Source organism: Mesocricetus auratus, unplaced genomic scaffold, assembly GCF_017639785.1.
Source record: "Mesocricetus auratus isolate SY011 unplaced genomic scaffold, BCM_Maur_2.0 Super-Scaffold_100007, whole genome shotgun sequence".
NCBI classification, from domain to species: domain Eukaryota; kingdom Metazoa; phylum Chordata; class Mammalia; order Rodentia; family Cricetidae; genus Mesocricetus; species Mesocricetus auratus.
The window spans coordinates 93,965,696-93,987,415 of NW_024429191.1; the positions used below are offsets into that span (position 1 = coordinate 93,965,696).

The window sequence follows — 21,720 nt, forward strand, 5'->3', positions numbered from 1 at the left end:
GCTAGTTGCATAGCAACAGTCTCAGGATTGGTGCACCTCCGGGCTTGGGCAACCGGTCCTGAGTTGATTGGTCAGATGCAGCTGTAGAAAGGTCTCTGTACCTAGAGGCCATCCCAGGGCGGTTGCTATGCTCTACATTCCACTGTTAGCAGTAAAGCCCGCCAACTTCTGATTGGTTTCTTGCCACGTGGAGGGTTATCTGGCTTCCTAGTGACTAGGGCAGGATGGATGAGGGTCTGGGTCCTTCACCTCCTTTTATGCTTGGACTCAATTCCTTTCTTGGACTCAAGATTTTCTGAAAGCCTCAGTGTCATACTGAGAACAGCGTTGCCTTGGTAAAACTCGATGGTCAAAGTTCCAATTCTTGCAGAGATTGTAACCCCTTCTGGCAGCACAAGTCAATGATCCCAAAGACTCTTATCTCTAAAGCACTGTAACTTTCCACTTAAGTTTTTATCTCCATGATTTCTCTGTGCTTTGCTCTCAAAAAATCTTTTAAGACTATGTGTAAACAGCCTTTACCTCGGGATTTGTAAATTCATTGGGTGTGGTTATGAAGGGACCACACCCTCACCCAGCCCCCAGCTTTGGCAGCCATGACAGGCTGCAGAAAAGGCCCAGCAAGATGTAGGCCCTGACTCAGCAACGTGTGCTGAGACCCGACCTTCCCTAATTACTGGGAATAACCGCCAGATACCCTCCAAGTGACAAGGAACCAATCAGAAGTTAGCTGGCAGGCTCTGGATGAGTTTTCCAGTAACAGTGGAATGCAGAGTATAGCAACCGCCCTGGGGGGCCTCTAGGCATAGCAACCTACCTGCAGCTACAGCTGACCAATCAGCTCAGGACAGGTTGCCCAAGCCTGGAAGTGCACCAATCCTGAGACTGGTACAGACCCCAGACACTCTCCTTGCTCTGCCCCAATAAATTCCCTGCCCCTCGGTCCCTCTGGGTCCTTCTCACTCCACCTGCTTTGTCAGATGGATGGAGGAACTGAGTTAATACAGTTAACTCATTAATTAATCAAGACTCTTTGCTTTTGCATCAGATCAGGTCTCTTGGTGACTTGGGGGTTCAGAGTTGGGACACGACAGTTAAGGAATCCATAAAAATCTTTAACAAAATTTGGTTTAAAATATATAACAAGGTTTATAGTTAAAACCTATACATTTTAATTGGCTGCAACATACAAATGTGATTCAACATATGCAATACATATTGTATACGTAACTTGAATTCAACTCTTTAAAAAAATAGATCTACTAGGAAAACACATTTTAAATGACAACCATGTAGCTCTCCTCCATCTTGGCTGATGGCCTCATTAGGGTGTAGGCAGCCACAGGGCTAGCAACCATCTTTACGAGGGTTAAAGGATCATGCCATATGACTTCACCATCTTAAGAGGGCCACATGATAGAAAGCAACAATTGTGAAACTTCTTGGTCCTACTGAGAACTTTATCATTGTATCTCTTTGTAGACAGGGAAGCAACAGCACGTCTCCAAAGTATTTGTTTGTTTTTGTTTTTGTTTTTGAGACAGGGTTTCCCTCTAACCCTGGCTGTCCTGGAACTCACTGTGTAGACTAGGTTGGCCTCAAACTCACAGACATCCACCTGCCTCTGCCTACTGAGTGCTGGAATTAAAGGCATGCACCACCACTGCCTGGCTTCCAAGGTATTATGGTACTGATTTTTGTATGATGATAAAAAATTAGGGCTGTGAAGCCGGGCGTTGGTGGCGCGCGCCTTTAATCCCAGCACTCGGGAGCAGAGGCAGGCGGATCACTGTGAATTCGAGACCAGCCTGGTCTACAGAGTGAGTTCCAGGACAGCCTCCAAAGCCACAGGGAAACCCTGTCTCGAAAAACCAAAAAAAAAAAAAAAAAAAAATTAGGGCTGTGGATTAACCATATTATTAACAAAATTAACCAATTTTTTTGTGATGATAAAAATTTAGGGCTATGGGCACTCAGATTAGCAAGGGCTGATTTCAGAGTGAAGGGACCAGACCTTTATCACCCAGCCCCTGCTGTGGCAGCCATGACAGGGTGCAGAAAAGACCCAGCAAGACATTGGCCCCTGACACAGCAACACGCGCTGAGTCCCTGACCCTGCCCTAGTCACTAACAAGCCAGGTACCCTCCATATGGCAAGGAACCAATCAGAAATTAGCTGGTGGGCTCTGGACTTGCTTTACTGATAACAATGGAATGCAGAACATAGCAACCGCCCTGGGAGGGTCTCTAGGCATAGCAACCTTTCTGCAGCTGGAGGTGACCAGTCAACTCAGGACTGGTTGCCCAAGCCCAGAGGTGCACCAATCCTGAGACTGTTGCTATGCAACCAGCAGACTCCCCCCACTCCCCTTGCTCTACCCCAATATAAGCCCTGCTCCACTGCTGCTTGAGGCCCTCCTACTTCACCCAAGTTAACTCATAAATTAAAAAGACTCTTGCTTTTGCATCGAATCTGGTCTCTTGGGGGACCTGGGGGCCCAGAGTCTGGGCACAGCAAGATGTGTGTCCAACTACTTACATATTTGCTAACCGTTCAAACACCAAGCTTCTAGGAAATTTAGACAGTCACAACATATGCTTGATAAATAAGGTGCATTTGGTAAATAAGATGTATAAATGTCTAAGATCTGCTCAGGGTCACAATCGTATTTGTGTAGCTTTTCTTTGCTCACTTTGTTAAGATTGTCCTATGTGGATAAAGTAAGTCAGGCAAAAATAAAAACATCTGTTAGTCTATGATGGTATCCTATGATTCAAAGTTTTATACTGGTACTAAAAGACCTTCAATTCAAAGATTGTTATTTTTAAGGCTAAAACTAACAGGGATAAAGTGTGAAGTCATATATATATATATGTATATTATATATTAGTCATATAAATATATATATCCTACTTATTGTAAATTGTTAGGCAATTGACACATGCAAGTTAATGGTCTACCACCTTACAAATGATCAAATTCTTTGTTTGTTTATAAAGCAAGTTTATTTCTGCAGAGGAGGTGTCTTACGTTTATGTCCAGGGAAGAAGTAGACACTCCCCCTCTCAGAACTGGGTTCCTGAGTCCTCAGTAGCAGTAAGTGTGTTCCGTCATCTTTACTGAGGACCAAAGATGTTGGGATCATGAAGAGTCAAACCGGTCACCAGTTGTTCAAAGTGACCCAGGCCCCAAGGTGGACATGATACATTTTCAGGGCCATGAGACCTGCCTTGTCTTCATCCTTACCAGGGGGTGGGAGTGGGGGTGGGGGGGTGGGGAGGGTGAGGGGGTGGGGGATTGGGGGGCTGATTGAAGGTGAGCAAGAGATTGGTCTGGTACTGGGACAGCCGAAGCAAGGCCAGATGTCGAGTGACATCCTTTGCTACCTGCTGCTCGCCAGAAAGGAACCAGACGTCTGGACAGCAGCCCCTCAGAGATAAGTTCTCCAGAGAGGCTGCCGGGATAATACGCGCACGGCTCTAGCCCCCTGCGCCTTGCCAACGTCCCCAAGATGGTACCGCGCAGCCGCTTCTCCCCGCACGAGGGCCTGCAGCTGCAGAAGTTCCACGATCAGACCTTGGTCCGTCATGGGATGGCAGAAAACTTCTTGGTTGTCCGGGACCGGTCGGAGGTCGCTCACATCAACGGCCCCAGGGGGGAGGATGGCGGAGAAGGCACCTCCGAACAGTGGAAAGTTTCTGGTGGCCTCCACAGATCTGAGACTTGAGTCTGGACATTAGCCAGCGTTAAAGAAACCTGCATGGGCCTTTGAGGTATCACGTCCTCTAGGGCTCCTGGAGCACCCCCCCCCCCCCAAATTCTTTAATATATCCAGAACTAGACTTCTGCTCATGTTTAATACTAGTGTAACTACAGGAATAAGCTCTGTTTAGCTTCCTGTATGTGTTTTCAGAGTCAAGCCTAAAGCGAGTGACTGGAAACAAGCAAAGTTTACCTAGTTTAGATATACTTAATTGATAACAGCACTCCAAACTCGGCAGAGATCTGGAGAATATGGCATTTAACGTGTCTAATGGGAAAGGCTTCCTGTGGTGGGGGGAAGTGCCAGCCCCTGGTGTAACACCAAAGTCTCCAAGGGAGATGATGGGCGCAGGGGAACCCACCTGGAGCTGCTTTGAATGCGGCAAAGTTGGCTGCTGGGTAAAACTGCCCTTCCCCTCGGCCACCATCAGCTTCCTGCCTGCACTGTGGACAAGCAGGACCCTGGGAACTTGACTAACCCTTTGCCTACACAAGCCTGAAGCCTGCCATTGCCCTGGGGCTTCTGCCCCCAACAGAATCAAGCCGGCCATGGAGGAATGTAAGGTGACTGTCTGGGTGACAGGGAGTCTTTGTCATTTTTTAATAGATTTGGGGACTGCTTGTTCTGCTCCTCCTGCTTACTAATTTACCCTTCTCAGGTCTCTGATGGTGTTGGGTGACTAGGCTGCTGATAGCTTTGTCAGCAACAAGCCTGCAGCTGCCTTCTCGGTTTACTTCATACGGAAAAATCAGGCCTCAGGCTTCAGTTTCCTAGAGCAATTACTAGGTCGAGACACAGTTTACCTTGTTACCGGATTCTGAAAAGACCGAAACCCACAAATCAGATTTCAATGCAACGCTTCATTATTCCTTTATTTATTTTATTTTATTTTTTTGGGTTTTTCGAGACAGGGTTTCTCTGTGGCTTTGGAGGCTGTCCTGGAACTCACTTGGTAGTCCAGGCTGGTCTCGAACTCACAGAGATCCACCTGCCTCTGCCTCCCGAGTGCTGGGATTAAAGGCATGTGCCACCAACGCCCGGCTTCCTTTATTTTTATCATCATGATTTTGGTATTATTTTTATCGGAACTTGCTTTACAATGATTGCTTTCAGTAAATGAATAAAAAAGTTGAAAGTTAAAAAAAATTTGAAAGTTCATGTACTTTCTGAGGGTCTAAGACAATGTTTTAAGGTATGTAAATGCAAGTTATAAAGGACCGAGTGTTATGAATACAGTACGAAGTGGGGCCTTTGGGGGACCCCCACAGTGGGTGAGAGACAAATGGCGGGTGAGAGACAAGTAAGTTTATTGGGAGAAGGTAAGGGAGTGAGAGTAGAGAGAGAGAGGAAAAGACAGAGACTCAGAGACTGAGAGGGCTGCCTCCTGAGAAATGGCAGAGAGAGAGAGAGAGAAAATAGGCAGAGCTTGGTTTTTTTGTTTTCCAGACAGGGTTTCTCTGTATTCTTTTGGACCCTGTCCTGGAACTCACTCTGTAGACCAGGCTGGGCTCGAATTTACAGAGATCCGCCTGCCTCTGCCTCCTGAGTGCTGGGATTAAAGGCATGAGCCACCAATGCCCAGCCAGAGCTTGTTTCTTAAAGAGATCTTGTATGCCTGTGTACAGAGCCAGGGGTGATTCTGCCATGTGTGCAGGGGTGGCACACTCTGCCATGTCCCAAAGGGGTGGGGCTAGGTTTGCCTGGATTATAACCCTGAGGACATGAAAGCTTGAGTTATGAGGGTCTAAGAAGATGTTCTAAGTGGGGCTGGAGGGATGGCTCAGAGGTTAAGAGCACTGACTGCTTTTCCAGGGGTCCTGAGTTCCATTCCTAGCAACTACATGGTGTCTAACAACCATCTACAATCTTAAAAAAAAAGAAAATGTTCTAGGGCCTAAGAAGGTGTTTTAATGTGTGTTAAGTGTAGTTTACAAAGGTATAAGAAAGTAAATTAAGGTACAAAAAAGATGAGAAATGCTTCAGATTTCTTTTTCTTGCTCTGCTATTATTATACCAAGACTTTAAAAATCCGTAATTTTGAAGCCATACATGGTGACTGACGTCTTTAATCCTGGCACTCAGGAGGCAGAGGCAGGCGGATCTCTGAGGGTTTAAAGGCAGCCTGGTCTACAGAGTGGGTTCCAGGACAGTAAGAGCTGTTACATGGAGAAACCCCGTTGTACAACGAAACCCATAAGTTGGACAGTCACGAGAGCTCTGACGAGCTGTTAAACCAGCTTTGGTAACGCACTGGTAATTGCTGTAGTCGCAGGCTCCAGACTGTACGTTTCCTTTGGTGGCCTTCCAAGTATAGACTTAAACATGCTTCTCATTGTGCTAAAAACATCTGTGTGATCTATAAACACCCAGTCTTCTGGGTAGAGGAAAGGGTGTTCATGTTTTTAACCCAAATCATTTTTGGATCCCCAAGCTTTTAGTATGATTCAGAGGTGTGAGTCTACTGCTTTTTCTGCAATGTGGATTTCGGTACACATTACAGGCAGTGGGAATGCTAACATCTAAAACTTTTATCCCTTTTTGCAAACTTAAGAAAAAAATTCTTGGGACTGGATAGATGGCTCAGAGGTTAAGAGCACTGACTGTTCTTCCAAAGGGCTGGGGTCCAATTCCCAGCACCCACAACGGCAGCTCTCAACTGTCTCAGCCTCTAGCTCCAGGGGTCCTGACACCTTCACACAGATGTACATTTAGGCAAAACGCCAATGCACATAAAATCAAAAATCTTTTAAAATTAAAAAATTTAAGCTAGTTGTTGGTGGTGCATGCCTTTAATCCCAGCACTCAGGAGGCAGAGGCAGGCTGATCTCTGTGAGTTCGAGGTCAGCCTGGTCTACAAGAGCTAGTTCCGGAACAGCCTCCAAAGCCATACAGAGAAACCCTGTCTCAAAAAACAAACAAAACAAAACAAAATTTAAAACATTTCCTGTAAGCTTCAGGAAATCAACTTGGATCCGCCTCTCACAGGCAGATGGACTCCAGATAAGTAAAGACTCCTGTCAATGAACATCTCAAGCTTCCCCATCTACTTGCCTATCTTTCAGGTTGGGGATTTCTCCCCCTTTCCCCGGGCTTAGGACTTCCCTCCCACAACTACCAGAATCATGGGCCTACAAGTTTCAAATGTATGTTCTGGATAAAAAAAAGTTTTCCTTAAACTCCTTAATTTTACCTTCTCTCCCTAGTCTATCTGCCCCAACAGATTTCAAACCAACTGCAGACTGCTTGGCAATCAGCCAGCTCCAGGTGTTCCTTCAGAACCTTCATCCTCGATGACTCCATCCCACCTGACTTTAGAGCAGCTAGCCCCAGGTGGTCCAGTCTCACAGACTGCTCTGACTCAAGTCCGCATTTCCCCAGCCCCAGATGGTCCCACAGCACCTGGACGCTGAGTGAAACGGCACGCCACCATGATGATGGACTGAACCCCTGAACCGTATAAACTGTCCAATTAAATGTTTTCCTTTATAAGAGTTGCCTTGGTCATGGTGTCTCTTCCTGGCAACGAAGGCAAAAGTTGGTACCAGAAATGTCTTAGGGAGTCTGGTCTACAGAGTGAGGTCCAGGACAGCCAAGTCTATACAGTGAAACCCAGTCTCAAAACACCAAAACCGAACAAGCAAATAACTAAACAAAACTTTTCCAGGTGTGGTGGTGCATCACCATATCCTTAATGCCAGCACTCCTGAAGGAGAGACAGGCAGATCTCTGATCTATATAGTAAGTTCAAGGACAGCTAGGGTTGATAAAAATTAAGGAAGCCAGTTGTTGGTGGCGCACGCCTTTAATCCCAGCACTCGGGAGGCAGAGGCAGGCGGATCTCTGTGAGTTCCAGGCCAGCCCGGTCTACAGAGTGAGTTCCAGGACAGCCTCCAAAGCCACAGAGAAACCTTGTCTCGAAAAACCAAAAAAAAAAAAAAAAAAACCCCAAAAAGGACAGCTAGGGTTATGCAGAGAGAGCATGTCTCAAAAAGCAAAGCAAAATAAAAATAAATAAATAAAATAAACCCTTTAAAAAAAGGAAATGTCTTAGGGTTTCAAAGGAAATGTCTTAGGGTTTCTATTGCTGTGAAGAGACACTTCTGGTACCAACATTTGTCTCAGTTGCTGTGAAGAGACACTTCGACCAAGGCAACTCTTATACAGGAAAACATTTAATTGGGGTGGCTCACTTACAGTGCAGAGGCTTGGTCCATTATCGTCATGGCAAGAAGCAAGGCAGCATGCAGGCAGACATCTTGAACCACAGACAACAGGAAGTGAACTGAGACACGGAGTGTAGCTTGAGCATAGACCTCAAAGATCATCCCCACAGTGGCACACCTCCTCCAACTAGGTCATACCTACTCCAAGCCACACTCTCTAGTAGCGCCACCCCCTCAGTGCGTATGGGGAGCCAATTACACTCAAACTACCACAGCCCTACTCCAACTCTCTGGTCCAGCCTCCTTCTGTGTACAAGAGCCGTTCATGCATATTACCTGAGAAAGCTCACATCACATTTCCTGAGACATGATCTCCCTCAGAGTCGCTAATGCCGGGGGTGGGGGTGGAAGTGGGGGGTGCAGCTGACAGGTGGAGAGCTCCATTGACTTGAGGGTGAGGGCAAGGAGTCCTGTTTCCTCAGCCACCGTCTGTCGCCTACCAGGAGAGGACAAAGCTCCAGGTGGGCTGGACAGCTCAACCATCACCAGCTTTCCTGAGCCCTGCCTTTCTTCCAGCTGCTCCTCCTGTGCCTAGGAAGCAGAGCCAGGGACAGTCACTGGCCAAGTCCAGTGTCTGATTGACTGTCCAGTGTCTGATTGACTGTCCAGTGTCTGATTGACTGCAGATCATGCCTGACTCTTGGGGCTAAAATGAGGAGTCTCGATTGTAGCATGAAATTTTTACTCTTTTGGCTTTTTTGGGGGGCCTACCACCCAGCTCCCAAATAAATCACACACAGAGGCTTATCCTTAGTTATAAATGGTGGTCTTAGCTGGATTTGTTTCTCGCCAGCTTTTCTTAAATTATCCCGACTACTTTTTGCCGCTGGGCTTTTTTCTTTTCTTACTTCTGTGTATCTTACTTTCACTCTTACTCCGTGACTGGCTGGGTGGGCGGATGGCTGGCTGGGAGGCCTCTTTCCTTTATTCTCTTGCTCCCCTCCTTGGTTCTCCTTCTATTTATCCTCTCTGCCTGCCAGCCCTGCCTATCCCTGCTCCTGCCTCGCTATTGGCCAGCTCTTTATAAGACCAGCAGGTGCTTTAGACAAGCAGAGAATCATAGCTTTCACAGAGTTAAACAAAAGCAGCATAAACAGAGTCACACACCTGAAAATAATATTCTATCACATTTGGCCAGGAGGTGGTGGCTCACACCTTTAATCCCAGCACTCATAAGGCTGAAGCAAGGGAATCTCCTTGAGTTCAAGGCCAGCCTGATCTACAGAGCAAGTTCCAGGACAGACTCCAAAAGCTACAGAGAGAAACCCTGTGTTGAAAAGAAAGAAAGGAAGAGAGAGAGAAAGGAAAATTCTACCACACTCAATTTGTAACTGTTTTTATTTGTTTATTTTTTGTTTTTGTGATAAGGTCTCAGTTTATAGTCCTGGCTGTCCTGGAACTCGCTCTGTAGACCAGGCTGGCCTCTAATTCATGGAGATCTGTCTGCCTCTGTCTCCATAGTACTGGGTTAAAAGGATACAACACCATACAGGCACATTGGCATGATTTTAAATGAAAGAAGTGTGCAAACCTTAAAGACAGAGACACATGCATACACACACACACTATGCACCATAACACACATGCACTCCATACACTACACACATACATACACGCACACAGACACATCGCAAACACATGAATACACTGCCTACACGCTATTTCTTCTATAGATTACCATTCTGCTTTTTGCTCAGGTAACAAAGTCAAGAGAGGGAGAGAGAAAACATTGAAAAAAAAACCCACAAAGTGGAAAGAAACTAGACTCCGTCTGTAGACCACATCAAATATACGAGGACGGGGGACAACATCCAGAGTTATGAAAAGGTCGTGGCCTTCTCACATTAGGGAGGGGGCTGTCACACATTCCCTGGGGTTTCACTGGCTGGGCAGGGCGGGGCTGTTTTGCTGACACAGCTTTTTCTCAGGGGAGCACCAGCACCATCCGCTACATCTACAAGAGCCTTTGAGCAGGGGACATCGTCTGCTGGCCCCATCCTGGTCTCTGAATGTGACTATGTGGGCCTGACACTTGTATTGTGGTTTATAGCTGCCTCAATTCCATCACACGCCGCCCACAGCCCCTGTTGCCCTCCAGCAATCATTTTCTAGCCTAGCTGTAAATAGCAACTAAACATGTACGCTCTCCCTCCCTCCTCCTCCCTTCCCCTCCCTCTCCCCCCCCCCCTCTGTTTGAAGTAGGGTCTGGCTAGAGCAGCCCAGGCTGGGCCTCCAACACTTGATCCTCCCATCTCAAGAGTCCTAGTACTGGGACTACATGCGAGCGCCATCACACTCTCACTAAAGCTTGGCAAAGCAGCTGGGCCAGGAGGCCTGCTCTAGGCCGGTGGGAGGGGCCCTGACCAGGAGGCCTGCTCTAGGCCGGTGGGAGGGGCCCTGACCCCGGGTGCTCCCTGTCCTTCCCTCTTAGGGATAAAATAAAAAGGAGGGACCCTGTTGTACAGACACATGACATTTCATATCCCTAATTATCTCTCATCTCAGTTCTGTTAAGTGGTTGTTAGACGGGTGTGGTCCCTCACACCTATAATCTCAGCACTCAAGAGGCTGAGGCAGGAGGGTCACAGGTTTGAGGTCAACCTGGGCTAGAAAAAAAAGACACTGTTATGTAATCGGTTGTTGGTGTTGCTGTTTTTCCAGACAGGGTTTCTCTGTGCAGCCTTGGCTGTCCTGGAAGTCACTCTGTAGACCAGGCTGGCCTCGAACTCACAGAGATCCCACCTGTCTCTGCCTCCCGAGTGCTGGGATTAAAGGCGTGCACCACCAATGCCCGGCCCCTGATCTTTCTTTCGTATTAAAGTCAGGGTCTAGGTAACCCGGGCTAGCCCTGAATTTGCTATGCTGTTTTGGAAGACCCTGATCCCCTGATCTTCTTGCCTCTACCTCCCTAGTTCTGGGATGATAGGTGAAGACCTTATTTGGCAAGAGAGGGGTATTTTAAAGGCCATCGGCTCTGGTCCTGGCAAGTATCCAATAGAGGATACATGGGACTGGGAGACTGATCAGTTCTTTGGGATCTCCTAGGAACCCCCAGCGAAGATGGCATCAACCCAGCTCCTGACTGTGTGTGTGTGTGTGTGTGTGTGTGTGTGTGTGTGTGTGTGTGTGTGTCCCAAGGGGCTGGAGGAGATCGTGCCTGGCACAGAACCAGAGGGCAAAATGCTCCGTCTCATAACAAAACAAAACACGCTAATATCCTGACAGGGCTCTTTTGAGGAAGTGATGTCATCACACCTCAGGATGTGTAGGCTCGGGAACATTTTCCTTGGAATCAGCTGTGTCTCCGGGGCTTCTTAATGAGCGCTGCTTTCTGTGAGACAGCACAATGGTTGGAACCAGCTGCCCCTCCTTACTTGGTTGAGTTTTCCTGGAACAGAGGCGTGGCTTGTTGACCTGACTTTCATTGAGGGACATTCTCTGTCGTCCAAGGGACACATAAGAGTTCCTATCTTAGAACGTGTGAAGACCTGAAAGGTGGCTTTTCCACGGAAGTCATTAGGCTGGGTCACTGAGCTCCACTCAGAAGAGGAAATAGATTCTTGGCTTCCAGGCCAGAGGCATCAAGTGCCCCTTACTTGGGACCGAGATGGAGCTGATTCCGAAGCCCATGGCCCTCTGCCCCCTTGTGAGAGCTTCCTTGGTGGCTCAGTGACGACTGTTGAAAGTGGCAATGGGCACTTGTCTGGGATGACAATGACACACAAGGATCTGTGAGCCCACTATGAAAGGATCCCTCCCCCCCCCAGCGCAGACCCATGACTATGAGTAACGGAAGCCTGATGCATCTTGGGTATTTAATTCTCCAAATAACCCCAAACTGGAAGCAACCAAAAATAACCAATTGAAGAAATCTGGATACAGCTGTACAATGGAAAGATGCTCAGATGCTCAGGTTACTCTGATGAGTGAGTTGGGAGAGGTTTCAGCGGAATGTGCTGACTCTCGGGGGGTTTTTTTGTTTTGTTTTGTTTGTTGCTGTTTTTGTCAACTTGACACAAACTAACTAGAGTATTTGGGAAAGACAGACCTTAATTGAAAAGATACCTCCATCAAACTGACCTGTAGGTCTATAGAACATCTTCTTGATTAATGATTGATGTGGGGGGATGGGGGATGGGGGTCTAGCCCACGGTGGGCAGTGACACCCTTGGGCAGGTAGTCCTGAGTTATGTGAGGAAGCCGGCCGAGTGAGCCACAGGAGCAAGGCAATAAAACACTGCCCCATGGCTTCTGTTTGAGTTGCTGCCTTGGCCTCCCTCAGTGAGGGACTGTGCTGGGGGGTGGGCGGGCTTGTAAGCCACATAAACCCTTTCTTGCCCAAGCTGCTTTTGGTTGTGGTCTTTATCACAGGGGTAAGAACCTATCGAGGACACAGAATCAGGCTAAAGTAACCCATTCCGAACTGGCGGAGGTCAGACAAACAATGATGTGGAGAAAGGCTTCAGGCTAGGGCTTCTGGGACCTGCCCACGATAGGAGTCCACAGAGCAGCTCGTTGGGTGGGTATGTGCAGACACACACTCGAGGACAATCTGTGCGCCCCACTGAGCGTAAATTCTAGAAGGGGAAACATACTGTGTGTGTGTTATGCAATCCGGTTTGTGAAGTCAAAGGGCAATAAACCAAAGCCCCGGAGGAAGGGCTGCGACTCGGGTGGCATCACCACGGGAATGGGGCACGGTGCCAGAAGGCCTGTCATCTCCACACTTGGGATGTGAGGGCAGGAGGATCTGGTGTTCGAGGTCATCCTCAGCTACCTAGTGAGTTCAAGGCCGGCCTGGGCAACGGGAGATCCTGCATCGAAGGAACCTTTCTCGGCACTCTATTGCCCTTCATGCTCCCACCGTAACAGCTCACCACGCATCTCATGGCGAACAACACGTGTGTTATCTTGCAGTGCGGAAGGCGGGGAAGTCTTACTTGGGTCTTAGCAGCCAAGGTACAGGTAGAATCGTGGGACTGGCTGGGTCCACCCCATAACCCAGTTGGGTGAGTTCCTAAGACCCTTGGTTCTACCTACAACCCTGTGCCGTGTGCCCAGAGTCACGGGCGCCAAGGGTTAGGAAGCATCGTTGGTGGATGGCCAGTAGAAGTTACAGGAGACCACTGTTTAGGCTTCCACTCTGGACTTCTGAAGACAAGACCCAAAATTCAAGATGGAGTCACTGGCGCTAGCAATCTTACATCACCAAGCCGGAGGTGAAGTTATTCGAGGTTCGGAAGAGTTCAACAAAGGAAGCCTCTCAACAGCAGCCGAGTTGGACAGTGAGGATCCCCCAACTGCGATCCAGACTCCCTCCTGGTTAGCCACCAGTTGTGTTTATATCGCCCTGTGGTTCTTGTTTTGGGTCTTGTTTTGTTTTTGTTGTTTTGTTTTTTGAGACGGGGTTTCTCTTTGTAGCGCTGGCTACGAGTCCTAGAACTCACTCTGTAGACCAGGCTGGCCTTGAACTCATAGGGATCCGCCTGCCTCTGCTGGAATTGAAAGCATGCGCCGCTGCCACCACCCAGCTTCTTGTTTTTGCTTTATGAGGGCAGCAACTTTGAAGATTTACCCATTTTGTCTTGTGCATGAGTCATTAGGCCTGCACGTGTGTATGTGCGCCACTTTTGTGTCTGGGTCCCCACGAGGTTCAGAAGAAAGTGTCGGATCCCCTGGCACTGGAGTCGTGGATGGCTCTGAGTCCCCATGTGGGTGCTGGAAGCTGTATCCGGGTCTTTTACAAAAGCAGCCAGTGCCCTTACCCCCTGAGCCATCTCTGCAGCCAGAGAAGATAACTCTGACATGACCACTTTCTCAGACGCCCCTTCCTAGGGCCTCGTGTGTGTCAGGCAGGTTGAAATGTATCCGTGTCCTCCGCTGGGTGTCTGGTTCTGTCTGTCAAGCCGGGATCCTGGCCTCAGCTCGCTGGAGTGACTCCTTCTGCCTTTGGAGTGAAGTGCTACGCTTGATTACAATCCTCGGAGTAAAGGTGGTGCAAGCTGTCCCCTTGAGCATGGTGGCGTACACCTAGGACTCCAGCTGGTAGGATGAGGCAGGAGGATTGCTGTGAGATGGAGACCAGTCTGGTCTCCATGAGACCCTCCCTCTAAGTCAAACACCCCCTCCTCCAAAAGAGCCCTTCTGACTGTTCTGTTGTGACATTTGTTCTCAGGTGGGGACAGTATTCTGCAAACCACAGACAGGTGTACAATAAGAATAATACTGTCTAATTAGTCGTATTTGTCCCTACCCCTCCTCCTTTTTTATTTTCAGAAGTTTTCCTGGAAGCTTTTGAGATGAAGAAGCTGACGCTCAGTTATCCACCCTGGTGATGCCTTTGTAAAGAGAGCTGGAGTGCCCCTCTCTCCGGGAAGCAGCTAGCGGTGAGCCTGAATTGCCTAAGTGAGGCTTAAAAAGCTCTTGAGGGGTCAGAGAAAGAACACTTACCCAGCATGCCCTAGCTCGTCCTGGCACTTCAGAGAATAAGAGTAAATGATAAAAAGCCCTCAGGCTTGAGCAGGTGCACCATTGCCATGCTGAGAAACTGGTTCCAGGAACTCAGCCATCTTCTTATTCCCCCCAAAAGTCATCTTCTGTTTCATATCATCACTTCCAACCATGAGATAAGAGGAGGACTTATGATAGAAGGTTGAAATGAGGCGAAACACACAAATTCTATTTTGGGAACAGAATATTGGTTATCTGTTGATGATTTTTTTCCAGGACAGAGTTTCACGTAACCAAGGCTGGCCTCTAAGTTGCTGAGAATAACCTTGAACTTCTGACCATCCGGCCTCCCCTCCTCTAGAGCATTGGAGCCTGCACCCCAGGCAACCTGAACCTATAATCCCAGCCTAGCCAAATCAGTGAGCTCCAGGTTCAGTGTGAGACCTTGTTTCAAAAGATAAGGTGAAGCCGGGTGGTGGTGGCGCACGCCTTTAATCCCAGCACTTGGGCGGCAGAGGCAGGCAGATCTCTGTGAGTTCCAGACCAGCCTGGTCTACAGAGCGAGTTCCAGGGCAGCCTCCAAAACAATACAGAGAAATCCTGTCTCGAAAAACCAAACCAAAACAAAACGAAACAAAACAAAAGACAGTGTGGAGGAAGAAACCAAAACTGACCTTTGATCTTCATATGCACATGAAAAATAAAGACTGTGGTGCAGAAGAAACATCCGCAAAACCGAGTGCGCATTCCTGACACTGCCCCGATGCTGCGGGCTTGAGTGTATGTGACAAGCTGTTCCAGGCAGGGGTGAGATGCTGCAGGCTCCAGCCTTCCGCAGTGAAACCCACTACAGTCAGTATTTTTCCCCCCCATGCGGTTTGTTCCTGCCTCTGCCAGGAGCACAAACTCCTCTCCCACCCACAGGCCTCAGTACTCCTCGGTGCTCCTCAATGCCCCTCGGTGCCCCCTCAGTACTCCCTAGGACCCTTTGGTACGCCTCAGTTCCCCGAGACAGATGCTGGCTGGGAGAACAGGTACAGACCCAGAGGGCAAAGGCAGGCAGGTCAGAAGGAAGCAATGTCAGAGATCGTTTCTACAGTATCAGTCATGGTGTCACCTGGATAGCAGGTGCTCTTCTAGACTTCAAACCCATCCTTCAGTCTTGGTGGAGTCTCCCGAGGGTTCGTTACCCTTCTCACTGTTCCTGGTTGCAGAGGTTTCTCTTGAAACTTACGGAAATGGTGCGGTCCAGAAACTGGCCCCTCTGCTGCTCAGCTGTGGGGCTGATGGCTAACCTTGCCCATACACTGGTGAGCCCAGGCATGGGTTTCTCCTTTGCAGACCCCATGGGTTTGCAGGTTCACGTCCTGGATGGAGCTCCTGGCAGCTGTACTGAGGTAAGGGCGGTCTTGCTGTGACTGTCTGGTCTAGGCATTTTGAGGGGCCAGCGCTTTGTTGACAGTTACATGGGGTAAAGGGGAGGGTCTGTGCTTTCATCCGGGTGGCTCCTTCCTGCCTGATGCTGCCCGCCCCCCTGGAAAGAGATGCTCTCAGCTCAGGTGTCCCTGGGCGTCACCAGAACCAAAGCACCATGTTCTTCTGGCTTTCAAAACACAGGAAAGAACTCGTTGTTTTCCTAAAAGGAAAGGCACGAAGTCAGCCCCGGGGTGGGGGGGTGGGGGTCGTGGGAGACACTTCCCCAGTACCTCAGCCTGGGCAGTGGGAAGCAGGAACATTCCTGTTTAAATATGCCTTGTCCAGGCTCATTTGGTAGTTGGATTGTTGCGTGGTAATGAAGATTAAAGGAATGGAGGAGATATTCGACAGCCTACAAGAATAAATATCACACCAAGACTTGGGTGTGCGCATACGGAGAAAGTGCTTACAAAGATGCCGGAGACCCGGTTCCCTTGCCAAAAAGAAAGACAGAGATCCCATCCCTCGAAGCACGGGGGAGCTGGGATAAGTACTTTGCCAGAGGAATTACGACACAGGGTGATCATTCTGAAAGCTGCCAGAGCGGCCTAGCCGGACCCCCAACTGGCCTCAGGGGGAGGAGTGGCCCCTCCCTTAGATCTGGGCGGTGGCAAAGGAGCTGGGAGAGGGGGAGAGGACTAAGGGACAGGTGCTCTGAGCTGACTGCTGCCTGGGCCCGGGAGGGTGGCTACGGATGGCTGAGATCTCAGCTTTGTGTCATCCTTGGACATTGAGCCCTGTCTACCTAACAACCGAGAGAACCCCTGGAAATTGGGAGTTGAAGGGTTCTTTCTCTCTCTCCCCTCTCCCTCTTCCTCCCCCTCCTTCTCTTCCATCTCCCCTCTCTCTCCCATCTCTTTTCCTCTTTCCTTCCCTCTCCCCGCCACCTCCCTTCCCCATATACCCTCTTTGGGCTGCTAGGCATAGGTTTCTAGGACAAAGCCCACACACTATCTCAGTCACACCCCGGGTCCAGTGAGGAGCCATTCGTTTTATTTATTTATTTGTATCAAGAACAGGATGTTTCAACAATCTTGGAATTCCACAGGGTGTCCCAGCAGCCTCTTCCCACCCCTGCTGGGACCTGCTTTGCAGGATGCTTAGTGGGTCTCCACCCAGCCTCATGGATTGCTACAGATGTGAGTTGGGACCGGGCTGTGAGTGAACTTTAGAATGTGATCCTAGGCTAGGCTATCCTATCCCATCTCTCCATCCTCCCCACTTCGGGTTGCTAGGCTTAGACCCAGGACCACACCTACACTCCACCTCAGCCACGCCCCAGTTCAGTGAGGGATATTTGCTTATTTATGTATTCCATCTGTGTGTGTGTGTATGGATGTGTACATGTGTGTTGATGAGTATGTATGCATGTGGGTGTATGTACATGTGTGTTTGTGTGTATACATGGGTGTGTGTGTATGAACGTGTACATGTGTGTTTATGAGTATGTATGGGTGTGTGTGTGCATGTGTGTTTTCGTGTATATATGGGTGTGTGTATTGTATATATGGGTGTGTATATGTATGAGTGTGTGTGCATGTGTGTTTGCATGTATGTATGGGTGTGTATGTGTGGGTGTGTGTGCATGTGTGTTTGTGTGTACATATGGGGGTGTGTGTATGTATGTGTACATGTGTGTTTATGAGTATGTATGGGTGTGTGTGTGCATGTGTGTTTTCGTGTATATATGGGGGTGTGTGTTGTATATATGGGTGTGTGTGTATGAGTGTGTATGCATGTGTGTTTGTGTCTATGTATGGGTGTGTGTGTGCATGTGTGTTTGCATGTATGTATGGGTGTGTGCATGTGCGTGTGTGTGCGCGCGTGCGTGTGTGTATGTGTGTGTATGCGCGCGTGCGTGTGTATGTGTGTATGTGCGCGTGCGTGTGTGTATGTGTGTGTATGTGCGCGTGCGTGTGTGTATGTGTGTGTATGTGCGCGTGCGTGTGTGTATGTGTGTGTATGTGCGCGTGCGTGTGTGTATGTGTGTGTATGTGCGCGCGCGCGCGCGCGTGTGTGCGTGTGTGTGCTTGTAGACCTGTAACTCCAGCCTTGACCATGCTAAGCAAGCACTCAGCTGCTGAGCCAGACCCATTCCTAATGAGCAGCTTGTTTTGTTTGTAGTCCTGTGTGTCTGTGCCTGCTCATGTGGGCACCTCTGTGTGTGGAGGTCAGAGGTCAGAGGTCAGAGGTCTTCCTTAATAGTTCTCCCTCTTTTTTTCCCCTCTCCCCTCCCCATGTAGCCCAGGCTGGTCGGAGACTCACAGCAGTCCTCTTGCCTCAGCCTCCTGCAAGTTGGGGTTCACACACGTGCGCCGACATGCCCTACTCCTATACCCCATCTTTACAATGAAATCCAAACCAGCCTGTTTTGGCTTTTTCTTTTTTCTTTTTTTTTTTTTCTTTTTTCTTTTTTTGGTTTTTCGAGACAGGGTTTCTCTGTGGCTTTGGAGGCTGTCCTGGAACTCGCTCTGTAGACCAGGCTGGCCTCGAACTCACAGAGATCCACCTGCCTCTGCCTCCCGAGTGCTGGGATTAAAGGCGTGCGCCACCAACGCCCGGCTGTTTTGGCTTTTTCTAAGGGATCCACCCAATGGCTTCTGTCTTTCCTTACTTTCCTGGGTTAAGAATCTTCAAGTCGTCTGTATGCGGGGACACTTTGGAAGACTTGCAGAGACCCAGCTGACACCTTCGTCAGACACTGGTGGGCGTGTGGTCGTTGTGCGGTGGTGAGGGTGCTTCTCTGTTTATTTATTAGCTTGTATCTCTCATGCAGGGTCTCTGTACCCAGGCCAACCTGGAGCTCGCTCACTGTGCAGTTAACGAGTTGTCCACACGAGCAGCATGGGTGACCGATGAGAGTCGTCACCTTCAGCAGAGCTGATGAATTATCCAGAACTTCTTGGGACAAGCCTAAGACAAGCACTTTCCCTGTGGAGTGGGCCTGCCACCAGTGAATTGCTCAGGGGAGCTGGCCTCTTAGTGACCCTGGATGTCTCCTTCTGAAAGAAACACTGGCAAGAACCATGGAATGTAAAATCTCCGGTTACTACAGAACTGGGCAGGAGGCCTGGCTGGAGGTTATGATGGTTATCTCCACTGTCAAATTGACTGGATTTAGAATTACCTAGAAGATGGAGGTACACCTCTGGGCTGTCCCGGGAAGACGTGCCCCGAATGTAAGCAGTCTGACTTCATGGGCTGCAGGCATGGGAGGAGTAGAGGGGAGATGGGTGGAAGCCAGCTGTGATGGTTACTGTTGACTGTCTGTTTAGCAGGATGTACAACCACCTAGGGGACAAACCTCTGGGCACTGGGTTAATTGAAATGGGAGGGCCCCTCTAGTACCATCCCACGGGCTGGGTCCTGTCCACCGTGGCAGGTCCACTGCTGGACACTGCCACAACGTTCTTCCAATTACACAGGCCAACAGAGTGCTGTGAATCCCCCAAAGCAGTGAGACAGAAGAAACCCTTCCTCCCCCGAGCCATCCTGTCAGAATGGGAAGAGAACTTCCTACAGCTCTCTGAGCCCTCCCTCAAACCACGGGATGCTCACCCTGGAGACCACAAGCTGTGGAGGATGGAAGAACAGTCTGGCTTTTTACGGTGGTGCTTGGAGGGCCACGCATGGTAAGACCCTACAGACAAGGCTGCTCCGACGTTGGCCAACCCTGCTCAAGGCTGACCCTAAAGTTCCTTTCAGCCTAGAACCAGGAACCAAAGGCTTGGGAGCCGGAGGCAAACCTGTGTGTCATCGGGGGACAACTGGACGGCAGGAGTAACCTGATTTTTCCAGTCCTGGCTCATGATAGCCATGCCAGTGCCCACGTGGCTGGAGGTATGTGATACCCAGAGCCACGAGGGAAGGCAACACCTGCTCAAGGCGTGGGAGAAGTCTGTTTCCCCGTCTTCTCTTCCTCACTGGATGCTCTGTCATCACGGTATCCCCCAGCCTCTCTCCTCCTCCATGAAGATCACCCGGGGACATCAGCCAGCTTCAAATGTACAGGGAAAAGGGGGTATTGTGAATAAATACCGTCAGTTGACAGGCACACAGCAAGACTGTCCCGTGCCAACAGGACGGTGTGTCACCCTAATTACAAGGGGTGGCTCAGGAAGGCATGTGACTCACTCAGAAGGCTTCTAATCTCCACCCAGCGTGGGCACTGCCTTCCGAACCTCCCACGTGCTCAGTGAGAACGGACATTTTCTGTTATGTAATTTGGTCCTGGGTGCCACCAAGCACAAAGATAACCAGAGCTCAGACCATTTCTAGCTTCGGGTTCAGGAATGCCAGTCAACCCAGGGAGAGCCTGGGCCCCAGCAGAGTCTGAGATAAGACATGCTTCCTGAACCAAGGTTATAATTACGCCTCCTTCCTGTAATTGTTACCGATATGCATACCGGCACGCCTACAGGCTGACCACCTAAAGCTGCCACCTATATTTGGTTTGTGACACACACGCCGCTCCACAGTGCCTGCCGTATTATTCAGGGAGCGCAGGCTTTGACTGGCACATTAATTCATCAAATAGAATAGAAATAACTGATATCTTCCAAGAACCGTCCCACTGCTGCCAACAAGATGAAGGCAGTCTGGGCTTTGCCAGCTTACCAAGCAGGGTCCCCGTGAGCTAGCTCACCAAAAAGAACAAATCACTATCTACACTGAGGCAGGCAGGAGAATCCAGAGGCCACTGGTCTTTGGAGTCATGGGGGAATGCGTAGGAAGAATAAGCCCTTGCTCTTAGGAGCCTGAGTCTCAGATCCTCAGCATGTAGCAAGAAAGTTAGCCCAGAGGACGATCCCTAGGGATCGGGAGTTGCCTGGGAGAATAGACAAGGAAACAAGCAAGAGGGCTCAGCTATTGCCTCCAAGGCAGCTCACCCAAATTCAATACGCAGGATCTGCAAGTTCTTCAGTTTGTCCTCTGACTTACACACACATGCACACACTCTCACACACACACACACACACTCGATAAATAAGATATACTAAAAAGGAATGCATGTCTCAAGTATGGCAATAATCAACATTCTTTTATCCACTTGTGGGATTTTTTAAGTATGTATTTGATGACAGTGTAATCACAGTGAAGAGGAAAGTACATCCCAGAGCATAATTGCAGGCAGCTAATGGTGTCTTCACCCAAAGCAGCCTTACGTTCCAACAGCACATGCTTCTGTTACATACGTCATCCCTGGCTTACATAAACCGGCAGGTTTACACCCACAGGTGCCTCCCACCCCTGCAAAGGCTGTGATGATCCCAGAAACGAAAGACTCTGCAGACACGTTCTGATCCCACGCCAAGGGAAAGGCAGAAGCTCGGGATGTGAAGAACCTGACCTTGGCCTAACCTTCCTCCCAGATTAGCCTGAACTGACAATGTCCTTGATAGGACATTTGCTTTCTTGCCCAGAGGGTCATCAGTCAGAGATCCATTTTGAAAAACATTCTGAAAAGTGAACTTCAAAGGGCCCTGGAGAAGGGGCCCACTGGGGAAGGACTGTTGAATGCCCCTGCCCTCCACCAAGTGCTGGGATTAAAGTTGTTTGTCACCACATCCAGGGAATTTATTTTTGATACAGAGTCTCATGAACCCCAGGCTATCCTTGAACTGGATATGAAACCAAGGGTGACCCTGACTTCTTTCTGATCTTTCTGCCTCTGTCTCTTGGGCTGGGATTACAGGTGTGCACACACTGGGCTGGGATTGCAGACATGCACACTGGGCTGGGATTGCAGACGTGCACACTGGGCTGGGATTACAGACATGCACACTGGGCTGGGATTACAGACATGC

The 21,720-nt window shown here is 49.2% G+C and overlaps 1 long non-coding RNA gene and 1 pseudogene across 1 annotated transcript; one reads left to right on the forward strand and one right to left on the reverse strand.

Annotated features, from left to right (window-relative positions):
- Positions 1–3,117: 3,117 nt before the first annotated feature.
- Positions 3,118–15,785, reverse strand: LOC101844188 (annotated as a pseudogene).
- Positions 15,786–18,690: 2,905 nt separating this feature from the next.
- Positions 18,691–21,480, forward strand: LOC121141572. Its single transcript, XR_005878540.1, has 3 exons — positions 18,691–19,092; positions 19,339–19,753; positions 21,151–21,480. It is a non-coding gene; the product is annotated as an uncharacterized LOC121141572 (long non-coding RNA).
- Positions 21,481–21,720: the final 240 nt, after the last annotated feature.